Genomic DNA, 26,473 nt, shown 5'->3' on the forward strand with positions numbered 1-26,473 from the left:
TGACCGCACTATCTATCTTAGGGTATTAAGGGTTTAGGGTGCGTGCGGTGGGGGTGGAAACAGAATAACCGCATTGCGTCCTGTCAAATCCTAGCGCGCAGCAATGCGGTAGAGCGAGGCCGAGCAGGGGGGACCCCCTCCCCGCTGCGAGGCCGAGACAGTAACAAGCCGGAGTAGGCGACGACACGGCATGCCGCGTCGTCGCATGCGGAGGCGAGTCCGTCACTTCCGTGACCCCACTATCTATCTTAGGGTTTTTAGGGTTTTGGGTGCGTGCGGTGGGGGTGGAAATAGAATAACCGCATTGCGTCCTGTCAAATCCTAGCACGCAGCAATGCGGTAGCGCGAGGCCGAGCAGGGGGGGAGGGGGGTCGGGACCCCCTCCCCTCCCCTGCGAGGCAGAGACAGGAACAAGCCGGAGCAGGCGACGATGCAGCGTGCCACGTCGTCGCATGTGGGGGCGAGTCCGTCACATCCGTGACCGCACTATCTATCTTAGGGTTTTAAGGGTTTAGGGTGCGTGCGGTGGGGGTGGAAACAGAATAACCGCATTGCATCCTGTCAAATCCTAGCGCGTAGCAATGCGGTAGCGCGAAGCCGAGCAGGGGGGACCCCCTCCCCCCTGCGAGGCCGAGACAGGAACGAGCCGGAGTAGGCGACGACACGGCGTGCCGCGCCGTCGCATGCGGAGGCGAGTCCGTCACTTCCGTGACCCCACTATCCATCTTAGGGTTTTTAGGGTTTTGGGTGCGTGCGGTGGGGGTGGAAATAGAATAACCGCATTGCGTCCTGTCAAATCCTAGCGCGCAGCAATGCGGTAGCGCGAGGCCGAGCAGGGGGGGAGGGGGGTCGGGACCCCCTCCCCTCCCCTGCGAGGCTGAGACAGGAACAAGCCGGAGCAGGCGACGATGCAGCGTGCCACGTCGTCACATGTGAAGGCGAGTCCGTCACATCCGTGACCGCACTATCTATCTTAGGGTTTTAAGGGTTTAGGGTGCGTGCGGTGGGGGTGGAAACAGAATAACCGCATTGCGTCCAGTCAAATCCTAGCGCGCAGGAATGCGGTAGCGCGAGGCCGAGCAGGGGGGGACCCCCTCTCCCCCTGCGAGGCCGAGACAAGAATGAGCCGGAGATGGCGACGATGCAGCGTGCCACGTCGTCGCATGTGGAGGCGAGTCCGTCACATCCGTGATTGCACTATCTATCTTAGGGTTTTAAGGATTTAGGGTGCGTGCGGTGGGGGTGGAAACAGAATAACCGCATTGCGTCCTGTCAAATCCTAGCGCGCAGCAATGCGGTAGCGCGAGGCCGAGCAGGGAGGGACCCCCTCCCCTCCCCTGCGAGGCCGAGACAGGAACAAGCCGGAGCAGGCGACGATGCGGCGTGCCGCGTCGTCGCATGCGGAGGCGAGTCCGTCACATCCGTGACCCCACTATCTATCTTAGGGTTTTCAGGGTTTAGGGTGCGTGCGGTGGGGGTGGAAACAGAATAACCGCATTGCGTCCTATCAAATCCTAGCGCGCAGCAATGCGGTAGCGCGAGGCCGAGCATGGGGGAGGGGGGGTCGGGACCCCCCCTCTCCCCCTGCGATGTCGAGACAGGAACGAGCCGGAGCAGGCGACGATGCAGCGTGCCAGGTCGTCGCATGTGGAGGCGAGTCCGTCACATCCGTGACCGCACTATCTATCTTAGGGTTTTAAGGGTTTAGGGTGCGTGCGGTGGGGGTGGAAACAGAATAACCGTATTGCGTCCTGTCAAATCCTAGCGCGCAGCAATGCGGTAGCGCGAGGCCGAGCAGGGGGGACCCCCTCCCCCCTGCAAGGCCGAGACAGGAACGGGCCGGAGTAGGCGACGACACGGCGTGCCGCGTCGTTGCATGCGGAGGCGAGTCCGTCACTTCCGTGACCCCACTATCTATCTTAGGGTTTTTAGGGTTTTGGGTGCGTGCGGTGGGTGTGGAAATAGAATAACCGCATTGCGTCCTGTCAAATCCTAGCGCGCAGCAATGCGGTAGCGCGAGGCCGAGCAGGGGGGTGGGGGGTGTCGGGACCCCCTCCCTCCCCTGCGAGGCAGAGACAGGAACAAGCTGGAGCAGGCGACGATGCAGCGTGCCACGTCGTCGCATGTGGAGGCGAGTCCGTCACATCCGTGACCGCACTATCTATCTTAGGGTTTTAAGGGTTTAGGGTGCGTGCGGTGGGGGTGGAAACAGAATAACCGCATTGCGTCCTGTCAAATCCTAGCGCGCAGCAATGCGGCAGCGCGAGGCTGAGCAGGGGGGACCCCCTCCCCCCTGCGAGGCCGAGACAGGAACGAGCCGGAGTAGGCGACGACACGGCGTGCCGCGCCGTCGCATGCGGAGGCGAGTCCGTCACTTCCGTGACCCCACTATCCATCTTAGGGTTTTTAGGGTTTTGGGTGCGTGCGGTGGGGGTGGAAATAGAATAACCACATGGCGTCCTGTCAAATCCTAGCGCGCAGCAATGCGGTAGCGCGAGGCCAAGCAGGGGGGGTCGGGACCCCCCTCCCCTCCCCTGCGAGACCGAGACAGGAACAAGCCGGAGCAGGCGACGCGTCGTCGCATGCGGAGGCTAGTCCGTCACGTCCGTGACCCCACTATCTATCTTAGGGTTTTTAGGGTTTAGGGTGCGTGCGGTCGGGGTGGAAACAGAATAACCGGATTGCGTCCTGTCAAATCCTAGCGCGCAGCAATGCGGTATCGCGAGGCTGAGATGGGGGGACCCCCTCTCCCCCAGCGAGGCCGAGACAGGAACGAGCCGGAGCAGGCGATGATGCAACGTGCCACGTCGTGGCATGTGGAGGCGAGTCCGTCACATCCGTGACCGCACTATCTATCTTATGGTATTAAGGGTTTAGGGTGCGTGCGGTGGGGGTGGAAACAGAATAACCGCATTGCGTCCTGTCAAATCCTAGCGCGCAGCAATGCGGTAGAGCGAGGCCGAGCAGGGGGGACCCCCTCCCCGCTGCGAGGCCGAGACAGTAACAAGCCGGAGTAGGCGACGACACGGCATGCCGCGTCGTCGCATGCGGAGGCGAGTCCGTCACTTCCGTGACCCCACTATCTATCTTAGGGTTTTTAGGGTTTAGGGTGCGTGCGGTGGGGGTGGAAATAGAATAACCGCATTGCGTCCTGTCAAATCCTAGCGCGCAGCAATGCGGTAGCGCGAGGCCGAGCAGGGGGGGAGGGGGGTCGGGACCCCCTCCTCTCCCCTGCGAGGCAGAGACAGGAACAAGCCGGAGCAGGCGACGATGCAGCGTGCCACGTCGTCGCATGTGGAGGTGAGTCCGTCACATCCGTGACCGCACTATCTATCTTAGGGTTTTAAGGGTTTAGGGTGCGTGCGGTGGGGGTGGAAACAGAATAAGCGCATTGCATCCTGTCAAATCCTAGCGCGCAGCAATGCGGCAGCGCGAGGCCGAGCAGGGGGGACCCCCTCCCCCCTGCGAGGCCGAGACAGGAACGAGCCGGAGTAGGCGACGACACGGCGTGCCGCGCCGTCGCATGCGGAGGCGAGTCCGTCACTTCCGTGACCCCACTATCCATCTTAGGGTTTTTAGGGTTTTGGGTGCGTGCGGTGGGGGTGGAAATAGAATAACCGCATTGCGTCCTGTCAAATCCTAGCGCGCAGCAATGCGGTAGCGCGAGGCCGAGCAGGGGGGAGGGGGGTCGGGACCCCCCTCCCCTCCCCTGCGAGGCCGAGACAGGAACAAGCCGTAGCAGGCGACGATGCAGCGTGCCACGTCGTCGCATGTGGAGGCGAGTCCGTCACATCCGTGACCGCACTATCTATCTTAGGGTTTTAAGGGTTTAGGGTGCGTGCGGTGGGGGTGGAAACAGAATAACCGCATTGCGTCCTGTCAAATCCTAGCGCGCAGGAATGCGGTAGCGCGAGGCCGAGCAGGGGGGGCCCCCTCTCCCCCTGCGAGGCCGAGACAAGAATGAGCCGGAGATGGCGACGATGCAGCGTGCCACGTCGTCGCATGTGGAGGCGAGTCCGTCACATCCGTGATTGCACTATCTATCTTAGGGTTTTAAGGATTTAGGGTGCGTGCGGTGGGGGTGGAAACAGAATAACCGCATTGCGTCCTGTCAAATCCTAGCGCGCAGCAATGCGGTAGCGCGAGGCCGAGCAGGGGGGGACCCCCTCCCCTCCCCTGCGAGGCCGAGACAGGAACAAGCCGGAGCAGGCGACGATGCGGCGTGCCGCGTCGTCGCATGCGGAGGCGAGTCCGTCACATCCGTGACCCCACTATCTATCTTAGGGTTTTCAGGGTTTAGGGTGCGTGCGGTGGGGGTGGAAACAGAATAACCGCATTGCGTCCTATCAAATTCTAGCGCGCAGCAATGCGGTAGCGCGAGGCCGAGCATGGGGGAGGGGGGGGGTCGGGACCCCCCCTCTCCCCCTGCGATGTCGAGACAGGAACGAGCCGGAGCAGGCGACGATGCAGCGTGCCAGGTCGTCGCATGTGGAGGCGAGTCTGTCACATCCGTGACCGCACTATCTATCTTAGGGTTTTAAGGGTTTAGGGTGCGTGCGGTGGGGGTGGAAACAGAATAACCGTATTGCGTCCTGTCAAATCCTAGCGCGCAGCAATGCGGTAGCGCGAGGCCGAGCAGGGGGGGAGGGGGGTCGGGACCCCCTCCTCTCCCCTGCGAGGCAGAGACAGGAACAAGCCGGAGCAGGCGACGATGCAGCGTGCCACGTCGTCGCATGTGGAGGTGAGTCCGTCACATCCGTGACCGCACTATCTATCTTAGGGTTTTAAGGGTTTAGGGTGCGTGCGGTGGGGGTGGAAACAGAATAAGCGCATTGCATCCTGTCAAATCCTAGCGCGCAGCAATGCGGCAGCGCGAGGCCGAGCAGGGGGGACCCCCTCCCCCCTGCGAGGCCGAGACAGGAACGAGCCGGAGTAGGCGACGACACGGCGTGCCGCGCCGTCGCATGCGGAGGCGAGTCCGTCACTTCCGTGACCCCACTATCCATCTTAGGGTTTTTAGGGTTTTGGGTGCGTGCGGTGGGGGTGGAAATAGAATAACCGCATTGCGTCCTGTCAAATCCTAGCGCGCAGCAATGCGGTAGCGCGAGGCCGAGCAGGGGGGAGGGGGGTCGGGACCCCCCTCCCCTCCCCTGCGAGGCCGAGACAGGAACAAGCCGTAGCAGGCGACGATGCAGCGTGCCACGTCGTCGCATGTGGAGGCGAGTCCGTCACATCCGTGACCGCACTATCTATCTTAGGGTTTTAAGGGTTTAGGGTGCGTGCGGTGGGGGTGGAAACAGAATAACCGCATTGCGTCCTGTCAAATCCTAGCGCGCAGGAATGCGGTAGCGCGAGGCCGAGCAGGGGGGGCCCCCTCTCCCCCTGCGAGGCCGAGACAAGAATGAGCCGGAGATGGCGACGATGCAGCGTGCCACGTCGTCGCATGTGGAGGCGAGTCCGTCACATCCGTGATTGCACTATCTATCTTAGGGTTTTAAGGATTTAGGGTGCGTGCGGTGGGGGTGGAAACAGAATAACCGCATTGCGTCCTGTCAAATCCTAGCGCGCAGCAATGCGGTAGCGCGAGGCCGAGCAGGGGGGGACCCCCTCCCCTCCCCTGCGAGGCCGAGACAGGAACAAGCCGGAGCAGGCGACGATGCGGCGTGCCGCGTCGTCGCATGCGGAGGCGAGTCCGTCACATCCGTGACCCCACTATCTATCTTAGGGTTTTCAGGGTTTAGGGTGCGTGCGGTGGGGGTGGAAACAGAATAACCGCATTGCGTCCTATCAAATTCTAGCGCGCAGCAATGCGGTAGCGCGAGGCCGAGCATGGGGGAGGGGGGGGGGTCGGGACCCCCCCTCTCCCCCTGCGATGTCGAGACAGGAACGAGCCGGAGCAGGCGACGATGCAGCGTGCCAGGTCGTCGCATGTGGAGGCGAGTCTGTCACATCCGTGACCGCACTATCTATCTTAGGGTTTTAAGGGTTTAGGGTGCGTGCGGTGGGGGTGGAAACAGAATAACCGTATTGCGTCCTGTCAAATCCTAGCGCGCAGCAATGCGGTAGCGCGAGGCCGAGCAGGGGGGACCCCCTCCCCCCTGCGAGGCCGAGACAGGAACGAGCCGGAGTAGGCGACGACACGGCGTGCCGCGTCGTTGCATGCGGAGGCGAGTCCGTCACTTCCGTGACCCCACTATCTATCTTAGGGTTTTTAGGGTTTTGGGTGCGTGCGGTGGGTGTGGAAATAGAATAACCGCATTGCGTCCTGTCAAATCCTAGCGCGCAGCAATGCGGTAGCGCGAGGCCGAGCAGGGGGGTGGGGGGGTCGGGACCCCATCCCTCCCCTGCGAGGCAGAGACAGGAACAAGCTGGAGCAGGCGACGATGCAGCGTGCCACGTCGTCGCATGTGGAGGCGAGTCCGTCACATCCGTGACCGCACTATCTATCTTAGGGTTTTAAGGGTTTAGGGTGCGTGCGGTGGGGGTGGAAACAGAATAACCGCATTGCGTCCTGTCAAATCCTAGCGCGCAGCAATGCGGCAGCGCGAGGCCGAGCAGGGGGGACCCCCTCCCCCCTGCGAGGCCGAGACAGGAACGAGCCGGAGTAGGCGACGACACGGCGTGCCGCGCCGTCGCATGCGGAGGCGAGTCCGTCACTTCCGTGACCCCACTATCCATCTTAGGGTTTTTAGGGTTTTGGGTGCGTGCGGTGGGGGTGGAAATAGAATAACCGCATGGCGTCCTGTCAAATCCTAGCGCGCAGCAATGCGGTAGCGCGAGGCCAAGCAGGGGGGGTCGGGACCCCCCTCCCCTCCCCTGCGAGACCGAGACAGGAACAAGCCGGAGCAGGCGACGCGTCGTCGCATGCGGAGGCTAGTCCGTCACGTCCGTGACCCCACTATCTATCTTAGGGTTTTTAGGGTTTAGGGTGCGTGCGGTCGGGGTGGAAACAGAATAACCGGATTGCGTCCTGTCAAATCCTAGCGCGCAGCAATGCGGTATCGCGAGGCCGAGATGGGGGGACCCCGTCTCCCCCAGCGAGGCCGAGACAGGAACGAGCCGGAGCAGGCGATGATGCAGCGTGCCACATCGTGGCATGTGGAGGCGAGTCCGTCACATCCGTGACCGCACTATCTATCTTAGGGTATTAAGGGTTTAGGGTGCGTGCGGTGGGGGTGGAAACAGAATAACCGCATTGCGTCCTGTCAAATCCTAGCGCGCAGCAATGCGGTAGAGCGAGGCCGAGCAGGGGGGACCCCCTCCCCGCTGCGAGGCCGAGACAGTAACGAGCAAGAGTAGGCGACGACACGGCATGCCGCGTCGTCGCATGCGGAGGCGAGTCCGTCACTTCCGTGACCCCACTATCTATCTTAGGGTTTTTAGGGTTTAGGGTGCGTGCGGTGGGGGTGGAAATAGAATAACCGCATTGCGTCCTGTCAAATCCTAGCGCGCAGCAATGCGGTAGCGCGAGGCCGAGCAGGGGGGGAGGGGGGTCGGGACCCCCTCCCCTCCCCTGCGAGGCAGAGACAGGAACAAGCCGGAGCAGGCGATGATGCAGCGTGCCACGTCGTCGCATGTGGAGGTGAGTCCGTCACATCCGTGACCGCACTATCTATCTTAGGGTTTTAAGGGTTTAGGGTGCGTGCGGTGGGGGTGGAAACAGAATAAGCGCATTGCATCCTGTCAAATCCTAGCGCGCAGCAATGCGGCAGCGCGAGGCCGAGCAGGGGGGACCCCCTCCCCCCTGCGAGGCCGAGACAGGAACGAGCCGGAGTAGGCGACGACACGGCGTGCCGCGCCGTCGCATGCGGAGGCGAGTCCGTCACTTCCGTGACCCCACTATCCATCTTAGGGTTTTTAGGGTTTTGGGTGCGTGCGGTGGGGGTGGAAATAGAATAACCGCATTGCGTCCTGACAAATCCTAGCGCGCAGCAATGCGGTAGCGCGAGGCCGAGCAGGGGGGAGGGGGGTCGGGACCCCCTCCCCTCCCCTGCGAGGCCGAGACAGGAACAAGCCGTAGCAGGCGACGATGCAGCGTGCCACGTCGTCGCATGTGGAGGCGAGTCCGTCACATCCGTGACCGCACTATCTATCTTAGGGTTTTAAGGGTTTAGGGTGCGTGCGGTGGGGGTGGAAACAGAATAACCGCATTGCGTCCTATCAAATCCTAGCGCGCAGCAATGTGGTAGAGCGAGGCCGAGCAGGGGGGACCCCCTCCCCGCTGCGAGGCCGAGACAGTAACGAGCCGGAGTAGGCGACGACATGGCGTGCCGCGTCGTCGCATGCGGAGGCGAGTCCGTCACTTGCGTGACCCCACTATCTATCTTAGGGTTTTTAGAGTTTTGGGTGCGTGCGGTGGGGTTGAAAATAGAATAACCGCATTGCGCCTGTCAAATCCTAGCGCGCAGCAATGCGGTAGCGCGAGGCCGAGCAGGGGGGGAGGGGGGGTCGGGACCCCATCCCCTCCCCTGCGAGGCAGAGACAGGAACAAGCCGGAGCAGGCGACGATGCAGCGTGCCACGTCGTCGCATGTGGAGGCGACTCCGTCACATCCGTGATCGCACTATCTATCTTAGGGTTTTAAGTGTTTAGGGTGCGTGCGGTGGGGGTGGAAACAGAATAACCGCATTGCGTCCTGTCAAATCCTAGCGTGCAGCAATGCGGTGGTGCGAGGCCGAGCAGGGGGGACCCCCTCCCCCCTGCGAGGCCGAGACAGGAACGAGCCGGAGTAGGCGACGACACGGCGTGCCGCGCCGTCGCATGCGGAGGCGAATCCGTCACTTCCGTGACCCTACTATCCTTCTTAGGGTTTTTAGGGTTTTGGGTGCGTGCGGTGGGGGTGGAAATAGAATAACCGCATTGCGTCCTGTCAAATCCTAGCGCGCAGCAATGCGGTAACGCGAGGCCGAGCAGGGGGGGAGGGGGTTCGGGACCCCTCTCCCCTCCCCTGCGAGGCCGAGCCGCGTCGTCGCATGCGGAGGCTAGTCCGTCACGTCCCTGACCCCACTATCTATCTTAGGGTTTTTAGGGTTTAGGGTGCCTGTGGTGGGGGTGGAAACATAATAACCGCATTGCGTCCTGTCAAATCCTAGCGCGCAGCAATGCGGTAGCGCGAGGCCGAGCAGGGGGGGCCCCCTCTCCCCCAGTGAGGCTGAGACAGGAACGAGCCGGAGCAGGCGACGATGCAGCGTGCCACGTCGTCGCATGTGGGGGCGAGTCCGTCACATCCGTGACCGCACTATCTATCTTATGGTTTTAAGGGTTTAGGGTGCGTGCGGTGGGGGTGGAAACAGAATAACCGCATTGCGTCCTGTCAAATCCTAGCGCGCAGCAATGCGGTAGAGCGAGGCCGAGCAGGGGGGACCCCTCCCCCCTGCGAGGCCGAGACAGGAACGAGCCGGAGTAGGCGACGACACGGCGTGCCGCGCCGTCGCATGCGGAGGCGAGTCCGTCACTTCCGTGACCCCACTATCCATCTTAGGGTTTTTAGAGTTTTGGGTGCGTGCGGTGGGGGTGGAAATAGAATAACCGCATTGCGTCCTGTCAAATCCTAGCGCGCAGCAATGCGGTAGCGCGAGGCCGAGCAGGGGGGAGGGGGGTCGGGACCCCCTCCCCTCCCCTGCGAGGCCGAGACAGGAACAAGCCGGAGCAGGCGACAACGCGGCGTGCCGCGTCGTCGCATGCGAAGGCTAGTCCGTCACGTCCGTGACCCCACTATCTATCTTAGGGTTTTTAGGGTTTAGGGTGTGTGCGGTGGGGGTGGAAACGGAATAACCGGATTGCGTCCTGTCAAATCCTAGCACGCAGCAATGCGGTAGCGCGAGGCCGAGCAGAGGGGGCCCCCTCTCCCCCAGCGAGGCCGAGACAGGAACGAGTCGGAGCAGGCGACGATGCAGCGTGCCACGTCGTCGCATGTGGAGGCGAGTCCGTCACATCCGTGACCGCACTATCTATCTTAGGGTTTTAAGGGTTTAGGGTGCGTGCGGTGGGGGTGGAAACAGAATAACCGCATTGCGTCCTGTCAAATCCTAGCGCGCAGCAATGCGGTAGAGCGAGGCTGAGCAGGGGGGACCCCCTCCCCGCTGCGAGGCCGAGACAGTAACGAGCCGGAGTAGGCGATGACACGGCGTGCCGCGTCGTCGCATGCGGAGGCGAGTCCGTCACATCCGTGACCCCACTATCTATCTTAGGATTTTTAGGGTTTAGGGTGCGTGCGGTGGGGGTGGAAATAGAATAACCGCATTGCGTCCTGTCAAATCCTAGCGCGCAGCAATGCGGTAGCGCGAGGCCGAGCAGGGGGTTCGGGACCCCTCTCCCCTCCCCTGCGAGGCCGAGCCGCGTCGTCGCATGCGGAGGCTAGTCCGTCACGTCCGTGACCCCACTATCTATCTCAGGGTTTTTAGGGTTTAGGGTGCCTGTGGTGGGGGTGGAAACATAATAACCGCATTGCGTCCTGTCAAATCCTAGCGCGCAGCAATGCGGTAGCGCGAGGCCGAGCAGGGGGGCCCCCCTCTCCCCCAGTGAGGCTGAGACAGGAACGAGCCGGAGCAGGCGACGATGCAGCGTGCCACGTCGTCGCATGTGGGGGCGAGTCCGTCACATCCGTGACCGCACTATCTATCTTATGGTTTTAAGGGTTTAGGGTGCGTGCGGTGGGGGTGGAAACAGAATAACCGCATTGCGTCCTGTCAAATCCTAGCGCGCAGCAATGCGGTAGAGCGAGGCCGAGCAGGGGGGACCCCTCCCCCCTGCGAGGCCGAGACAGGAACGAGCCGGAGTAGGCGACGACACGGCGTGCCGCGCCGTCGCATGCGGAGGCGAGTCCGTCACTTCCGTGACCCCACTATCCATCTTAGGGTTTTTAGGGTTTTGGGTGCGTGCGGTGGGGTGGAAATAGAATAACCGCATTGCGTCCTGTCAAATCCTAGCGCGCAGCAATGCGGTAGCGCGAGGCCGAGCAGGGGGGAGGGGGGTCGGGACCCCCCTCCCCTCCCCTGCGAGGCCGAGACAGGAACAAGCCGGAGCAGGCGACAACGCGGCGTGCCGCGTCGTCGCATGCGAAGGCTAGTCCGTCACGTCCGTGACCCCACTATCTATCTTAGGGTTTTTAGGGTTTAGGGTGTGTGCGGTGGGGGTGGAAACGGAATAACCGGATTGCGTCCTGTCAAATCCTAGCACGCAGCAATGCGGTAGCGCGAGGCCGAGCAGAGGGGGCCCCCTCTCCCCAGCGAGGCCGAGACAGGAACGAGTCGGAGCAGGCGACGATGCAGCGTGCCACGTCGTCGCATGTGGAGGCGAGTCCGTCACATCCGTGACCGCACTATCTATCTTAGGGTTTTAAGGGTTTAGGGTGCGTGCGGTGGGGGTGGAAACAGAATAACCGCATTGCGTCCTGTCAAATCCTAGCGCGCAGCAATGCGGTAGAGCGAGGCTGAGCAGGGGGGACCCCCTCCCCGCTGCGAGGCCGAGACAGTAACGAGCCGGAGTAGGCGATGACACGGCGTGCCGCGTCGTCGCATGCGGAGGCGAGTCCGTCACATCCGTGACCCCACTATCTATCTTAGGATTTTTAGGGTTTAGGGTGCGTGCGGTGGGGGTGGAAATAGAATAACCGCATTGCGTCCTGTCAAATCCTAGCGCGCAGCAATGCGGTAGCGCGAGGCCGAGCAGGGGGTTCGGGACCCCTCTCCCCTCCCCTGCGAGGCCGAGCCGCGTCGTCGCATGCGGAGGCTAGTCCGTCACGTCCGTGACCCCACTATCTATCTCAGGGTTTTTAGGGTTTAGGGTGCCTGTGGTGGGGGTGGAAACATAATAACCGCATTGCGTCCTGTCAAATCCTAGCGCGCAGCAATGCGGTAGCGCGAGGCCGAGCAGGGGGGCCCCCCTCTCCCCCAGTGAGGCTGAGACAGGAACGAGCCGGAGCAGGCGACGATGCAGCGTGCCACGTCGTCGCATGTGGGGGCGAGTCCGTCACATCCGTGACCGCACTATCTATCTTATGGTTTTAAGGGTTTAGGGTGCGTGCGGTGGGGGTGGAAACAGAATAACCGCATTGCGTCCTGTCAAATCCTAGCGCGCAGCAATGCGGTAGAGCGAGGCCGAGCAGGGGGGACCCCTCCCCCCTGCGAGGCCGAGACAGGAACGAGCCGGAGTAGGCGACGACACGGCGTGCCGCGCCGTCGCATGCGGAGGCGAGTCCGTCACTTCCGTGACCCCACTATCCATCTTAGGGTTTTTAGGGTTTTGGGTGCGTGCGGTGGGGTGGAAATAGAATAACCGCATTGCGTCCTGTCAAATCCTAGCGCGCAGCAATGCGGTAGCGCGAGGCCGAGCAGGGGGGAGGGGGGTCGGGACCCCCCTCCCCTCCCCTGCGAGGCCGAGACAGGAACAAGCCGGAGCAGGCGACAACGCGGCGTGCCGCGTCGTCGCATGCGAAGGCTAGTCCGTCACGTCCGTGACCCCACTATCTATCTTAGGGTTTTTAGGGTTTAGGGTGTGTGCGGTGGGGGTGGAAACGGAATAACCGGATTGCGTCCTGTCAAATCCTAGCACGCAGCAATGCGGTAGCGCGAGGCCGAGCAGAGGGGGCCCCCTCTCCCCAGCGAGGCCGAGACAGGAACGAGTCGGAGCAGGCGACGATGCAGCGTGCCACGTCGTCGCATGTGGAGGCGAGTCCGTCACATCCGTGACCGCACTATCTATCTTAGGGTTTTAAGGGTTTAGGGTGCGTGCGGTGGGGGTGGAAACAGAATAACCGCATTGCGTCCTGTCAAATCCTAGCGCGCAGCAATGCGGTAGAGCGAGGCTGAGCAGGGGGGACCCCCTCCCCGCTGCGAGGCCGAGACAGTAACGAGCCGGAGTAGGCGATGACACGGCGTGCCGCGTCGTCGCATGCGGAGGCGAGTCCGTCACATCCGTGACCCCACTATCTATCTTAGGATTTTTAGGGTTTAGGGTGCGTGCGGTGGGGGTGGAAACAGAATAACCGCATTGCGTCCTGTCAAATCCTAGCGCGCAGCAATGCGGTAGCGCGAGGCCGAGCAGGGGGGGAGGGGGTTCGGGACCCCTCTCCCCTCCCCTGCGAGGCCGAGCCGCGTCGTCGCATGCGGAGGCTAGTCCGTCACGTCCGTGACCCCACTAGTTATCTTAGGGTTTTTAGGGTTTAGGGTGCCTGTGGTGGGGGTGGAAACATAATAACCGCATTGCGTCCTGTCAAATCCTAGCGCGCAGCAATGCGGTAGCGCGAGGCCGAGCAGGGGGGGCCCCCTCTCCCCCAGTGAGGCTGAGACAGGAACGAGCCAGAGCAGGCGACGATGCAGCGTGCCACGTCGTCGCATGTGGGGGCGAGTCCGTCACATCCGTGACCGCACTATCTATCTTATGGTTTTAAGGGTTTAGGGTGCGTGCGGTGGGGGTGGAAACAGAATAACCGCATTGCGTCCTGTCAAATCCTAGCGCGCAGCAATGCGGTAGAGCGAGGCCGAGCAGGGGGGACCCCTCCCCCCTGCGAGGCCGAGACAGGAACGAGCCGGAGTAGGCGACGACACGGCGTGCCGCGCCGTCGCATGCGGAGGCGAGTCCGTCACTTCCGTGACCCCACTATCCATCTTAGGGTTTTTAGGGTTTTGGGTGCGTGCGGTGGGGTGGAAATAGAATAACCGCATTGCGTCCTGTCAAATCCTAGCGCGCAGCAATGCGGTAGCGCGAGGCCGAGCAGGGGGGAGGGGGGTCGGGACCCCCCTCCCCTCTCCTGCGAGGCCGAGACAGGAACAAGGCGGAGCAGGCGACAACGCGGCGTGCCGCGTCGTCGCATGCGAAGGCTAGTCCGTCACGTCCGTGACCCCACTATCTATCTTAGGGTTTTTAGGTTTTAGGGTGTGTGCGGTGGGGGTGGAAACGGAATAACCGGATTGCGTCCTGTCAAATCCTAGCACGCAGCAATGCGGTAGCGCGAGGCCGAGCAGAGGGGGCCCCCTCTCCCCAAGCGAGGCCGAGACAGGAACGAGTCGGAGCAGGCGACGATGCAGCGTGCCACGTCGTCGTATGTGGAGGCGAGTCCGTCACATCCGTGACCGCACTATCTATCTTAGGGTTTTAAGGGTTTAGGGTGCGTGCGGTGGGGGTGGAAACAGAATAACCGCATTGCGTCCTGTCAAATCCTAGCGCGCAGCAATGCGGTAGAGCGAGGCTGAGCAGGGGGGACCCCCTCCCCGCTGCGAGGCCGAGACAGTAACGAGCCGGAGTAGGCGATGACACGGCGTGCCGCGTCGTCGCATGCGGAGGCGAGTCCGTCACTTCCGTGACCCCACTATCTATATAGGGTTTTTAGGGTTTTGGGTGCGTGCGGTGGGGGTGGAAATAGAATGACCGCATTGCGTCCTGTCAAATCCTAGCACGCAGCAATGCGGTAGCGCGAGGCCGAGCAGGAGGGGAGGGGGGGTCGGGACCCCCCTCCCCTCCCTTGCGAGGCCGAGACAGGAACAAGCCGGAGCAGGCGACGACGCGGCGTGCCGCGTCGTCGCATGCGGAGCCGAGTCCGTCACATCCGTGACCCCACTATCTATCTTAGGATTTTTAGGGTTTAGGGTGCGTGCGGTGGGGGTGGAAACAGAATAACCGCATTGCGTCCTGTCAAATCCTAGCGCGCAGCAATGCGGTAGCGCGAGGCCGAGCAGGGGCGAGAGGGGGTCGGGACCCCCTCCCCTCCCCCTGCGAGGCCGAGACAGGAACGAGCCGGAGCAGGCGACGATGCGGCGTGCCACGTCGTTGCATGTGGAGGCGAGTCCATCACATCCGTGACCCCGCTATCTATCTTAGAGTTTTTAAAGTTTAGGGTGCGTGCGGTGGGGGTGGAAACAGAATAACCGCATTGCGTCCTGTCAAATCCGAGCGCGCAGCAATGCGGTCGCGCGAGGCCGAGCAGGGGGGACCCCCCTACCCCTGCGAGGCCGAGACAGGAACGAGCCGGAGTAGGCGACGACACAGCGTGCCGCGTCGTCGCATGCGGAGGCGAGTCCGTCACATCCGTGACCCCACTATCTATCTTAGGGTTTTTAGTGTTTAGGGTGCGTGCGGTGGGGGTGGAAACAGAATAACCGCATTGCGTCCTGTCAAATCCTAGCGCGCAGCAATGCGGTAGAGCGAGGCCGAGTAGGGGGGACCCCTCCCCCCTGCGAGGCCGAGACAGGAACGAGCCGGAGTAGGCGACGACACGGCGTGCCGCGTCGTCGCATGCGGAGGCGAGTCCATCCCTTCCGTGACCCCACTATCTATCTTAGGGTTTTTAGGGGTTTAGGTGCGTGCGGTGGGGGTGGAAATAGAATAGCCGCATTGCGTCCTGTCAAATCCTAGCGCGCAGCAATGCGGTAGCGCGAGGCTGAGCAGGGGGGAGGGGGGGTCGGGACCCCATCCCCTCACCTGCGAGGCAGAGACAGGAACAAGCCGGAGCAGGCGACGATGCAGCGTGCCACGTCGTCGCATGTGGAGGCGAGTCCGTCACATCCGTGACCGCACTATCTATCTTAGGGTTTTAAGGGTTTAGGGTGCGTGCGGTGGGGGTGGAAACAGAATAACCGCATTGGGTCCTGTCAAATCCTAGCGCGCAGCAATGCGGTAACGCGAGGCCGAGCAGGGGGGGACCCCCTCCCCCCTGCGAGGCCGAGACAGGAACGAGCCGGAGTAGGCGACGACACGGCGTGCCGCGCCGTCGCATGCGGAGGCGAGTCCGTCACTTCCGTGACCCCACTATCCATCTTAGGGTTTTTAGGGTTTTGGGTGCGTGCGGTGGGGGTGGAAATAGAATAACCGCATTGCGTCCTGTCAAATCCTAGCGCGCAGCAATGCGGTAGCGCGAGGCCGAGCAGGGGGGAGGGGTCGGGACCCCCTCCCCTCCCCTGCGAGGCCGAGACAGGAACAAGACGGAGCAGGCGACAACGCGGCGTGCCGCGTCGTCGCATGCGAAGGCTAGTCCGTCACGTCCGTGACCCCACTATCTATCTTAGGGTTTTTAGGGTTTAGGGTGTGTGCGGTGGGGGTGGAAACAGAATAACCGGATTGCGTCCTGTCAAATCCTAGCACGCAGCAATGCGGTAGCGCGAGGCCGAGCAGGGGGGGCCCCCTCTCCCCCAGCGAGGCCGAGACAGGAACGAGTCGGAGCAGGCGACGATGCAGCGTGCCACGTCGTCGCATGTGGAGGCGAGTCCGGCACATCCGTGACCGCACTATCTATCTTAGGGTTTTAAGGGTTTAGGGTGCGTGCGGTGGGGGTGGAAACAGAATAACCGCATTGCGTCCTGTCAAATCCTAGCGCGCAGCAATGCGGTAGAGCGAGGCTGAGCAGGGGGGACCCCCTCCCCGCTGCGAGGCCGAGACAGTAACGAGCCGGAGTAGGCGATGACACGGCGTGCCGCGTCGTCGCATGCGGAGGCGAGTCCGTCACTTCCGTGACCCCACTATCTATATAGGGTTTTTAGGGTTTTGGGTGCGTGCGGTGGGGGTGGAAATAGAATGACCGCATTGCGTCCTGTCAAATCCTAGCACGCAGCAATGCGGTAGCGTGAGGCCGAGCAGGAGGGGAGGGGGGTCGGGACCCCCCTCCCCTCCCCTGCGAGGCCGAGACAGGAACAAGCCGGAGCAGGCGACGACGCGGCGTGCCGCGTCGTCGCATGCGGAGGCGAGTCCGTCACATCCGTGACCCCACTATCTATCTTAGGATTTTTAGGGTTTAGGGTGCGTGCGGTGGGGGTGGAAACAGAATAACCGCATTGCGTCCTGTCAAATCCTAGCGCGCAGCAATGCGGTAGCGCGAGGCCGAGCAGGGGGGAGAGGGGGTCGGGACCCCCCTCCCCTCCCCCTGCGAGGCCGAGACAGGAACGAGCCGGAGCAGGCGACGATGCGGCGTGCCACGTCGTTGCATGTGGAGGCGAGTCCATCACATCCGTGACCCCACTATCTATCTTAGAGTTTTTAGGGTTTAGGGTGCGTGCGGTGGGGGTGGAAACAGAATAACCGCATTGCGTCCTGTCAAATCCGAGCGCGCAGCAATGCGGTCGCGCGAGGCCGAGCAGGGGGGACCCCCCTACCCCTGCGAGGCCGAGACAGGAACGAGCCGGAGTAGGCGACGACACAGCGTGCCGCGTCGTCGCATGCGGAGGCGAGTCCGTCACATCCGTGACCCCACTATCTATCTTAGGGTTTTTAGTGTTTAGGGTGCGTGCGGTGGGGGTGGAAACAGAATAACCGCATTGCGTCCTGTCAAATCCTAGCGCGCAGCAATGCGGTAGAGCGAGGCCGAGCAGGGGGGACCCCCTCCCCCCCGCGAGGCCGAGACAGGAACGAGTCGGAGCAGGCGACGATGAAGCGTGCCACGTCGTCGCATGTGGAGGCGAGTCCGTCACATCCGTGACCGCACTATCTATCTTAGGGTTTTAAGGGTTTAGGGTGCGTGCTGTGGGGCTGGAAACAGAATAACCGCATTGCGTCCTGTCAAATCCTAGCGCGCAGCAATGCGGTAGAGCGAGGCTTAGCAGGGGGGACCCCCTCCCCGCTGCGAGGCCGAGACAGTAACGAGCCAGAGTAGGTGATGACACGGCGTGCCGCGTCGTCGCATGCAGAGGCGAGTCCGTCACTTCCGTGACCCCACTATCTATATAGGGTTTTTAGGGTTTTGGGTGCGTGCGGTGGGGGTGGAAATAGAATGATCGCATTGCGTCCTGTCAAATCCTAGCACGCAGCAATGCGGTAGCGCGAGGCCGAGCAGGAGGGGAGGGGGGGTCGGGACCCCCCTCCCCTCCCCTGCGAGGCCGAGACAGGAACAAGCCGGAGCAGGCGACGACGCGGCGTGCCGCGTCGTCGCATGCGGAGGCGAGTCCGTCACATCCGTGACCCCACTATCTATCTTAGGATTTTTAGGGTTTAGGGTGCGTGCGGTGGGGGTGGAAACAGAATAACCGCATTGCGTCCTCTCAAATCCTAGCGCGCAGCAATGCGGTAGCGCGAGGCCGAGCAGGGGGGAGAGGGGGTCGGGACCCCCCTCCCCTCCCCCTGCGAGGCCGAGACAGGAACGAGCCGGAGCAGGCGACGATGCGGCGTGCCACGTCGTTGCATGTGGAGGCGAGTCCATCACATCCGTGACCCCACTATCTATCTTAGAGTTTTTAGGGTTTAGGGTGCGTGCGGTGGGGGTGGAAACAGAATAACCGCATTGCGTCCTGTCAAATCCGAGCGCGCAGCAATGCGGTCGCGCGAGGCCGAGCAGGGGGGACCCCCCTACCCCTGCGAGGCCGAGACAGGAATGAGCCGGAGTAGGCGACGACACAGCGTGCCGCGTCGTCGCATGCGGAGGCGAGTCCATCACATCCGTGACCCCACTATCTATCTTAGGGTTTTTAGTGTTTAGGGTGCGTGCGGTGGGGGTGGAAACAGAATAACCGCATTGCGTCCTGTCAAATCCTAGCGCGCAGCAATGCAGTAGAGCGAGGCCGAGCAGGGGGGACCCCCTCCCCCCTGCGAGGCTGAGACAGGAACGAGCCGGAGTAGGCGACGACCCGGCGTGCCGCGTCGTCGCATGCGGAGGCGAGTCCGTCCCTTCCGTGACCCCACTATCTATCTTAGGGTTTTTAGGGTTTTGGGTGCGTGCGGTGGGGGTGGAAATAGAATAACCGCATTGCGTCCTGTCAAATCCTAGCGCGCAGCAATGCGGTAGCGCGAGGCCGAGCAGGGGGGAGGGGGGGTCGGGACCCCATCCCCTCCCCTGCGAGGCAGAGACAGGAACAAGCCGGAGCAGGCGACGATGCAGCGTGCCACGTCGTCGCATGTGGAGGCGAGTCCGTCACATCCGTGACCGCACTATCTATCTTAGGGTTTTAAGGGTTTAGGGTGCGTGCGGTGGGGGTGGAAACAGAATAACCGCATTGCGTCCTGTCAAATCCTCGCGCACAACAATGCGGTAGCGCGAGGCCGCGCAGGGGGGACACCCTCCCCCCTGCGAGGCCGAGACAGGAACGAGCCGGAGTAGGCGACGACACGGCGTGCCGCGCCGTCGCATGCGGAGGCGAGTCCATTACTTCCGTGACCCCACTATCCATCTTAGGGTTTTTTAGGGTTTTGGGTGCGTGCGGTGGGGGTGGAAATAGAATAACCGCATTGCGTCCTGTCAAATCCTAGCGCGCAGCAATGCGGTAGCGCGAGGCCGAGCAGGGGGAGGGGGGTCGGGACCCCCCCTCCCCTGCGAGGCCGAGACAGGAACAAGCCGGAGCAGGCGACAACGCGGCGTGCCGCGTCGTCGCATGCGAAGCCTAGTCCGTCACGTCCGTGACCCCACTATCTATCTTAGGGTTTTTAGGGTTTAGGGTGCGTGCGGTGGGGGTGGAAACAGAATAACCGGATTGCGTCCTGTCAAATCCTAGCGCGCAGCAATGCGGTAGCGCGAGGCCGAGCAGGGGGGGCCCCCTCTCCCCCAGCGAGGCCGAGACAGGAACGAGTCGGAGCAGGCGACGATGCAGCGTGCCACGTCGTCGCATGTGGAGGCGAGTCCGTCACATCCGTGACCGCACTATCTATCTTAGGGTTTTAAGGGTTTAGGGTGCGTGCGGTGGGGGTGGAAACAGAATAACCGCATTGCGTCCATTCAAATCCTAGCGCGCAGCAATGCGGTAGAGCGAGGCTGAGCAGGGGGGACCCCCTCCCCGCTGCGAGGCCGAGACAGTAACGAGCCGGAGTAGGCGACGACACGGCGTGCCGCGTCGTCGCATGCGGAGGCGAGTCCGTCACTTCCGTGACCCCACTATCTATCTTAGGGTTTTTAGGGTTTTGAGTGCGTGCGGTGGGGGTGGAAATAGAATGACCGCATTGCGTCCTGTCAAATCCTAGCACGCAGCAATGCGGTAGCGCGAGGCCGAGCAGGAGGGGGGGTCGGGACCCCCCTCCCCTCACCTGTGAGGCCGAGACAGGAACACGCCGCGTCGTCGCATGCGGAGGCGAGTCCGTCACATCCGTGACCCCACTATCTATCTTAGGATTTTTAGGGTTTAGGGTGCGTGCGGTGGGGGTGGAAACAGAATAACCGCATTGCGTCCTGTCAAATCCTAGCGCGCAGCAATGCGGTAGCGCGAGGCCGAGCAGGGGGGAGAGGGGGTCGGGACCCCCCTCCCCTCCCCCTGCGAGGCCGAGACAGGAACGAGCCGGAGCAGGCGACGATGCGGCGTGCCACGTCGTTGCATGTGGAGGCGAGTCCATCACATCCGTGACCCCACTATCTATCTTAGAGTTTTTAGGGTTTAGGGTGCGTGCGGTGGGGGTGGAAACAGAATAACCGCATTGCGTGCTGTCAAATCCGAGCGCGCAGCAATGCGGTCGCGCGAGGCCGAGCAGGGGGGACCCCCCTACCCCTGCGAGGCCGAGACAGGAACGAGCCGGAGTAGGCGACGACACAGCGTGCCGCGTCGTCGCATGCGGAGGCGAGTCCGTCACATCCATGACCCCACTATCTATCTTAGGGTTTTTAGTGTTTAGGGTGCGTGCGGTGGGGGTGGAAACAGAATAACCGCATTGCGTCCTGTCAAATCCTAGCGCGCAGCAATGCGGTAGAGCGAGGCCGAGCAGGGGGACCCCCTCCCCCCTGCGAGGCCGAGACAGGAACGAGCCGGAGTAGGCGACGACACGGCGTGCCGCGTCGTCGCATGCGGAGGCGAGTCCATCCCTTCCGTGACCCCACTATCTATCTTAGGGTTTTTAGGGTTTTGGGTGCGTGCGGTGGGGGTGGAAATAGAATAACCGCATTGCGTCCTGTCAAATCCTAGCGCGCAGCAATGCGGTAGCGCGAGGCCGAGCAGGGGGGAGGGGGGGTCGGGACCCCATCCCATCCCCTGCGAGGCAGAGACAGGAACAAGCCGGAGCAGGCGACGATGCAGCGTGCCACGTCGTCGCATGTGGAGGCGAGTACGTCACGTCCGTGACCGCACTATCTATCTTAGGGTTTTAAGGGTTTAGGGTGCGTGCGGTGGGGGTGGAAACAGAATAACCGCATTGCGTCCTGTCAAATCCTAGCGCGCAGCAATGCGGTAGCGCGAGGCCGAGCAGGGGGGACCCCCCCCCTGCGAGGCCGAGACAGGAACAAGCCGGAGTAGGCGACGACACGGCGTGCCGCGCCGTCGCATGCGGAGGCGAGTCCGTCACTTCCGTGACCCCACTATCCATCTTAGGGTTTTTAGGGTTTTGGGTGCGTGCGGTGGGGGTGGAAATAGAATAACCGCATTGCGTCCTGTCAAATCCTAGCGCGCAGCAATGCGGTAGCGCGAGGCCGAGCAGGGGGGAGGGGGGTCGGGACCCCCCTCCTCTCCCCTACAAGGCCGAGACAGGAACAAGCCGGAGCAGGCGACGACGCGGCGTGCCGCGTCGTCGCATGCGAAGGCTATTCCGTCACGTCCGTGACCCCACTATCTATCTTAGGGTTTTTAGGGTTTAGGGTGCGTGCGGTGGGGGTGGAAACAGAATAACCGGATTGCGTCCTGTCAAATCCTAGCGCGCAGCAATGCGGTAGCGCGAGGCCGAGCAGGGGGCCCCCTCTCCCCCAGCGAGGCCGAGACAGGAACGAGTCGGAGCAGGCGACGATGCAGCGTGCCACGTCGTCGCATGTGGAGGCGAGTCCGTCACATCCGTGACCGCACTATCTATCTTAGGGTTTTAAGGGTTTAGGGTGCGTGTGGTGGGGGTGGAAACAGAATAACCGCATTGCGTCTTGTCAAATCCTAGCGCGCAGCAATGCGGTAGAGCGAGGCTGAGCAGGGGGGACCCCCTCCCCGCTGCGAGGCCGAGACAGTAACGAGCCGGAGTAGGCGACGACACGGCGTGCCGCATCGTCGCATGCGGAGGCGAGTCCGTCACTTCCGTGACCCCACTATCTATCTTAGGGTTTTTAGGGTTTTGGGTGCGTGCGGTGGGGGTGGAAATAGAATAACCGCATTGCGTCCTGTCAAATCCTAGCACGCAGCAATGCGGTAGCGCGAGGCCGAGAAGGAGGGGAGGGGGGTCCCGACCCCCCTCCCCTCCCCTGCGAGGCCGAGACAGGAACAAGCCGGAGCAGGCGACGACGCGGCGTGCCGCGTCGTCGCATGCGGAGGCGAGTCCGTCACATCCGTGACCCCACTATCTATCTTAGGATTTTTAGGGTTTAGGGTGCGTGCGGTGGGGGTGGAAACAGAATAACCGCGTTGCGTCCTGTCAAATCCTAGCGCGCAGCAATGCGGTCGCGCGAGGCCGAGCAGGGGGGACCCCCTACCCCTGCGAGGCCGAGACAGGAACGAGCCGGAGTAGGCGACGATACAGCGTGCCGCGTCGTCGCATGCGGAAGCGAGTCCGTCACATCCGTGACCCCACTATCTATCTTAGGGTTTTTAGTGTTTAGGGTGCGTGCGGTGGGGGTGGAAACAGAATAACTGCATTAAGTCTTGTGAAATCCTAGCGCGCAGCAATGCGGTAGCGCGAGGCCGGGGGGTCGGGACCCCCCTCCCCTCCCCTGCGAGGCCGAGACAGAAACGAACCGGAGCAGGCGACGACGCGGCGTGCCGCGTCGTCGCATGCGGAGGCGAGTCCGTCACATCCGTGACCCCACTATCTATCTTAGGGTTTTTAGGGCTTAGGGTGCGTGCGGTGGGGTTGGAAACAGAATAACCGCATTGCGTCTTGTCAAATCCTAGCGCGCAGCAATGCGGTAGCGGGAGGCCCAGCAGGGGGGACCCCGTCCCCCCTGCGAGGCCAAGACAGGAACGAGCCGGAGCAGGCGACGACACGGCGTGCCGCGTCATCGCATGCGGAGGCGAGTCCGTCACATCCGTGACCCCACTATCTATCTTAGGGTTTTTAGGGTTTAGGGTGCGTGCGGTGGGGGTGGAAACAGAATAACCGCATTGCGTCCTGTCAAATCCGAGCGCGCAGCAATGCGGTCGCGCGAGGCCGAGCAGGGGGGACCCCCCTACCCCTGCGAGGCCGAGACAGGAACGAGCCGGAGTAGGCGACGACACAGCGTGCCGCGTCGTCGCATGCGGAGGCGAGTCCGTCACATCCATGACCCCACTATCTATCTTAGGGTTTTTAGTGTTTAGGGTGCGTGCGGTGGGGGTGGAAACAGAATAACCGCATTGCGTCCTGTCAAATCCTAGCGCGCAGCAATGCGGTAGAGCGAGGCCGAGCAGGGGGACCCCCTCCCCCCTGCGAGGCCGAGACAGGAACGAGCCGGAGTAGGCGACGACACGGCGTGCCGCGTCGTCGCATGCGGAGGCGAGTCCATCCCTTCCGTGACCCCACTATCTATCTTAGGGTTTTTAGGGTTTTGGGTGCGTGCGGTGGGGGTGGAAATAGAATAACCGCATTGCGTCCTGTCAAATCCTAGCGCGCAGCAATGCGGTAGCGCGAGGCCGAGCAGGGGGGAGGGGGGGTCGGGACCCCATCCCATCCCCTGCGAGGCAGAGACAGGAACAAGCCGGAGCAGGCGACGATGCAGCGTGCCACGTCGTCGCATGTGGAGGCGAGTACGTCACGTCCGTGACCGCACTATCTATCTTAGGGTTTTAAGGGTTTAGGGTGCGTGCGGTGGGGGTGGAAACAGAATAACCGCATTGCGTCCTGTCAAATCCTAGCGCGCAGCAATGCGGTAGCGCGAGGCCGAGCAGGGGGGACCCCCCCCTGCGAGGCCGAGACAGGAACAAGCCGGAGTAGGCGACGACACGGCGTGCCGCGCCGTCGCATGCGGAGGCGAGTCCGTCACTTCCGTGACCCCACTATCCATCTTAGGGTTTTTAGGGTTTTGGGTGCGTGCGGTGGGGGTGGAAATAGAATAACCGCATTGCGTCCTGTCAAATCCTAGCGCGCAGCAATGCGGTAGCGCGAGGCCGAGCAGGGGGGAGGGGGGTCGGGACCCCCTCCTCTCCCCTACAAGGCCGAGACAGGAACAAGCCGGAGCAGGCGACGACGCGGCGTGCCGCGTCGTCGCATGCGAAGGCTATTCCGTCACGTCCGTGACCCCACTATCTATCTTAGGGTTTTTAGGGTTTAGGGTGCGTGCGGTGGGGGTGGAAACAGAATAACCGGATTGCGTCCTGTCAAATCCTAGCGCGCAGCAATGCGGTAGCGCGAGGCCGAGCAGGGGGCCCCCTCTCCCCCAGCGAGGCCGAGACAGGAACGAGTCGGAGCAGGCGACGATGCAGCGTGCCACGTCGTCGCATGTGGAGGCGAGTCCGTCACATCCGTGACCGCACTATCTATCTTAGGGTTTTAAGGGTTTAGGGTGCGTGTGGTGGGGGTGGAAACAGAATAACCGCATTGCGTCTTGTCAAATCCTAGCGCGCAGCAATGCGGTAGAGCGAGGCTGAGCAGGGGGGACCCCCTCCCCGCTGCGAGGCCGAGACAGTAACGAGCCGGAGTAGGCGACGACACGGCGTGCCGCATCGTCGCATGCGGAGGCGAGTCCGTCACTTCCGTGACCCCACTATCTATCTTAGGGTTTTTAGGGTTTTGGGTGCGTGCGGTGGGGGTGGAAATAGAATAACCGCATTGCGTCCTGTCAAATCCTAGCACGCAGCAATGCGGTAGCGCGAGGCCGAGAAGGAGGGGAGGGGGGTCGGGACCCCCCTCCCCTCCCCTGCGAGGCCGAGACAGGAACAAGCCGGAGCAGGCGACGACGCGGCGTGCCGCGTCGTCGCATGCGGAGGCGAGTCCGTCACATCCGTGACCCCACTATCTATCTTAGGATTTTTAGGGTTTAGGGTGCGTGCGGTGGGGGTGGAAACAGAATAACCGCGTTGCGTCCTGTCAAATCCTAGCGCGCAGCAATGCGGTCGCGCGAGGCCGAGCAGGGGGGACCCCCTACCCCTGCGAGGCCGAGACAGGAACGAGCCGGAGTAGGCGACGATACAGCGTGCCGCGTCGTCGCATGCGGAAGCGAGTCCGTCACATCCGTGACCCCACTATCTATCTTAGGGTTTTTAGTGTTTAGGGTGCGTGCGGTGGGGGTGGAAACAGAATAACTGCATTAAGTCTTGTGAAATCCTAGCGCGCAGCAATGCGGTAGCGCGAGGCCGGGGGGTCGGGACCCCCCTCCCCTCCCCTGCGAGGCCGAGACAGAAACGAACCGGAGCAGGCGACGACGCGGCGTGCCGCGTCGTCGCATGCGGAGGCGAGTCCGTCACATCCGTGACCCCACTATCTATCTTAGGGTTTTTAGGGCTTAGGGTGCGTGCGGTGGGGTTGGAAACAGAATAACCGCATTGCGTCTTGTCAAATCCTAGCGCGCAGCAATGCGGTAGCGGGAGGCCCAGCAGGGGGGACCCCGTCCCCCCTGCGAGGCCAAGACAGGAACGAGCCGGAGCAGGCGACGACACGGCGTGCCGCGTCGTCGCATGCGGAGGCGAGTCCGTCACATCCGTGACCCCACTATCTATCTTAGGGTTTTTAGGGTTTAGGGTGCGTGCGGTGGGGGTGGAAACAGAATAACCGCATTGCGTCCTGTCAAATCCTAGTGCGCAACAATGCGGTAGCGCGAGGACGAGCAAGGGGGACCCCTCTCCCCCCCTGCGAGGCCGAGACAGGAACGAGCCAGAGCAGGCGACGACACGGCGTACCGCGTCGTCACATGCGGAGGCGAGTCCGTCACATCCGTGACCCCACTATCTATCTTAGGGTTTTTAGGGTTTAGGGTGCGTGCGGTGGGGGTGGAAACAGAATAACCGCATTGCGTCTTGTCAAATCCGAGCGCTCAGCAATGCGGTAGCGCGAGGCCGAGCAGGGGGGAGAGGGGGTCGGGACCCCCCTCCCCTCCCCCTGCGAGGCGGAGACAGGACGAGCCGGAGCAAGCGACGACGCGGCGTGCCGCGTCATCGCTTGCGGAGGCGAGTCTGTCACATCCATGACCCCACTATCTATCTTAGTGTTTTTAGGGTTTAGGGTGCGTGCGGTGGGGGTGGAAACAGAATAACCGCATTGCGTCCTGTCAAATCCTAGCGCGCAGCAATGCGGTAGCGCGAGGCCGAGCAGGGGGGACCCCCTCTCCCCCTGCGAGGCCGAGACAGGAATGAGCCGGAGCAGGCGACGATGCAGCGTGCCACGTCGTCGAATGTGGAGGCGAGTCTGTCACATCCGTGACTGCACTATCTATCTTAGGGTTTCAAGTATTTAGGGTGCGTGCGGTGGGGGTGGAAACAGAATAACCGCATTGCGTCCTGTCAAATCCTAGCGCGCCGCAATGCGGTAGCGCGAGGCCGAGCAGGGGGGGACCCCCTCCCCCCTGCGAGGCCGAGACAGGAACGAGCCGGAGTAGGCGACGACACGGCGTGCCGCGTCGTCGCATGCGGGGGCGAGTCCGTCACTTCCTTGACCCCACTATCTATCTTAGGGTTTTTAGGGTTTTGGGTGCGTGCGGTGGGGGTGGAAATAGAATAACCTCATTGCGTCCTGTCAAATCCTAGCGCGCAGCAATGCGGTA

This window comes from Aegilops tauschii, chromosome 3, assembly GCF_002575655.3.
Source record: "Aegilops tauschii subsp. strangulata cultivar AL8/78 chromosome 3, Aet v6.0, whole genome shotgun sequence".
In the NCBI taxonomy this organism is placed as follows: Eukaryota; Viridiplantae; Streptophyta; class Magnoliopsida; order Poales; family Poaceae; genus Aegilops; species Aegilops tauschii.